Source organism: Camelina sativa, chromosome 5 (genome assembly GCF_000633955.1).
Source record: "Camelina sativa cultivar DH55 chromosome 5, Cs, whole genome shotgun sequence".
NCBI lineage: Eukaryota > Viridiplantae > Streptophyta > Magnoliopsida > Brassicales > Brassicaceae > Camelina > Camelina sativa.
The window spans coordinates 17,561,040-17,564,323 of NC_025689.1; positions in this window are offsets into that span (position 1 = coordinate 17,561,040).

The following is a 3,284-nucleotide window of genomic DNA, read 5'->3' on the forward strand; positions in this document are numbered from 1 at the left end:
AGTTACATTTTAAAGAATTAATATGCAATAAATTGTGTTAATGATTACTATTAATGAAAAATAAAATATAATATTGTTTTATATCTTGAAATTATTTTAGAATAAATTGATTTGATCTTTTGGCACAAAAACTGTAAACAAATATTAGAATATTTTTTCAACAAATAATTATTATAATATTATAATATTTTTTATAGCTTGAAATTAGTAAAGAATTTAATAACCATCACATTATATTTTTCCAAAATTACGATATTAATATTTAAATCTTTAATTATTAGAAATTTTTTTTTTTCCAAAATTATAATATTAATATTTAATTCTTTCTTATTTGCAAAATTATAATGATATGGTAATTATATAAATATTGATAAATGATATCTACATATAATTACTAAAAGGACATTGCATGTCAATATATATTTAATTACAGAAATATCATTTAAATTTAGTGAATATGAAAAATAATGTATATAATTTTGACAAAATGAATTAAAAGAATTTAATAATTGAGAAGTGATGACATGTGTTGAAAATATATGCTGCCAAATGTCGTCGTGTTATGCAAAGTTAGGAAAAATTTTCTCATATATTAATATTTAATTCTTTCTTATTTGCAAAATTATAATGTTATGGTAATTATATAAAATATTGATAAATGATATCTACATATAATTACTAAAACGACATTACATAAATGTCAATATATATTTTTAGTACAGAAATATCATTTAAATCTAGTGAATTTGAAAAATAATGTATGTAATTTTAAGAAAAATGAATTAAAAGAATTTAATAATTGAGAAGTGAGAAAATGTGTTGAAAATATACGCTGCCAAATGTATTTAAATCTTTAATTATCAGAAATTTATTTTGTCCAAAATTCTAATATTAATATTTAATTCTTTCTTATTTGCAAAATTATAATGTTATAGTAATTATATAAAATATTGATAAATGATATCTACAGATAATTACTAAAAGAACATTGCATAAATGTCAATATATTTTTTAGTACAGAAATATCATTTAAATTTAGTGAATATGAAAAACAATGTATGTAAATTATAATGTTATGGTAATTATATAAAATATTGATAAATGATATCTACAGATAATTACTAAAAGAACATTGCATAAATGTCAATATATTTTTTAGTACAGAAATATCATTTAAATTTAGTGAATATGAAAATAATGTATGTAATTTTGAGAAAAATAAATTCATAGAATTTAATAATTGAGAAGTGAGGACATGTGTTGAAAATATACGCTGCCAAATATCGTCGTGTTATGCAAAGTTAGGAGAAAACCTTCTTATACATATATACATTTTCTTCTATACATATATGGGAGCACAAAATTGTCCCATTGAAACTAAGACCAAGAACTTTTTTTTTGTCAAAAAAGATCACAAGAACAAGTTGTGTTTGATTGAGGACAAATATTTTAATGAAAAATCGCGATGGCTCGGTTATTACAGATAATCTAAAAAAAATGTTTAGTACATTTAAAATACTAGTAGAATTTAGTACAATACTACATTAAATGACATAAGGGATTGATTTCAATTTATATATGGGGTTTTCATTGTTTAGTAGATTTAAAAGAAATATCGTTTTAAGTAATATAGGGATCAGAATTCGATTTTTTTTTTTTTTTCTATTTGGGTTTAGTCTTTGGGTTTTTGATATTGTTGTTTAGTAGATTGAAGTTGTGAAGGCAACAATATTGTTTAAGGTTTTTTCATAAGTGAACAAAAAAAATTTCTGTTTTAGTCTTTATTAATATACGCTACAATTTATGAAACAAATTTTAAGTTCTAAAACCACTTATTTTGAAATAAAGAGAGTTATATATACAGCTGAGCTAAGGTAAAAACAGAAGTGGTATTTTAAGCTATTTCTGAAAATTCCTTAAAGCTTTTTTGGTGCCACCATAAAACTAATGGTTAGGGTGAGAAATTTTCACGTGTATGCAATGGTTTTGGAAGCAGAAGTTAACAGTTTCGGGGCAGAGAAAGGGCTTAATATTCTGACTGCAACTTCGTAATCGACTTGGCTAAAGTTGTGGTGGAGTTAATGGATTCAGAGGAGTGCCCATTTCTTGGAGTTTTATTGCATGAGATCCGACATTTTCAAAAATCTTGTTTTCCCCCAGGTGAAAGGGATACTCACACTCCACGTGAAGTGAATTTATGTGATCATTCTCTTTCTAAGTTTGTTGTTTACTTACCTTCAATGCCACATTTTGTTTTTGATGTGTCATTCGGTAGGCGTGGGCATTTGGGTGTTCAGATCGGGTTCAGGTTCGGGTAATTCGGATTTGGGTTTTTTGGATTTACTAATATTAGATCCGAACAGGTGTTCATATAATTTCGGGTCGGTTTCAGATTCGGTTCCTATCGAGTTTGGGTTATTTGGGTATTGACTTAAGAAACCTGTAATATATCCAAAATATATTCGGTTATGGATAATATCTACTCGAACATATCCAAAGTACCCACAAAAACCTGAAATATACCCATAAAACCTGAAAAACTGAAATATTATTGTACAAACAGTTGTATAATCTAACAAATTCAACAAGAAACAATGAACTAAACCTTAAACAAATGAAACTGAGCATACCATGAAATCTTAAACAAATGAAACTGAGCATACCATGTCTCGCAAAACAATTCACAAGGATTCGAAGAGGGAGATTGAGGCAAACGGTTTTATGAAATCAAATCATATGTGATAGTGTGATATTGTGTATAATTGTTCTCGGATATAAACAGATTCTTCGGGTTCGGTTCGGGTAATACCCGATACATGTGGTTATTTGAAAACGAAAACCTATTGACTATTTAGAGAGAATTGGTTCGGGTCGGGTTCGAGTATTTTCAGGTCGGATTCGGGTCGGTTCCTCGGGTTCGGTTTATTTGTCCAGCCCTAGTCATTCGTATTTGTCTTTCAAGCATTGTAGAGGAAATAGAGACTTTCGAAACTTTTAAAGAGAATAATATAATTAACACCAATAATTACCACCAACTCACCCATAAATAATAGTATAATACAGGAATTTCGGTATTTCAAAATAGAGTATATTTACATGCATTTCTTTGAGTTTTATACTTTTATTGAACTTGAATTTTCAAAAAAGTTTCTTCAGGTGAAAGGATACTCACCCTCCACGTGAAGTGAATTTATGTGATCATTCTCTTTTTTTTTTTTTTTTTTTTTTTTTTTTTTTTTTTTTTTTTTTTTTTTTTTTTTTTTTTTTTTTTTTTTTTTTTTTTT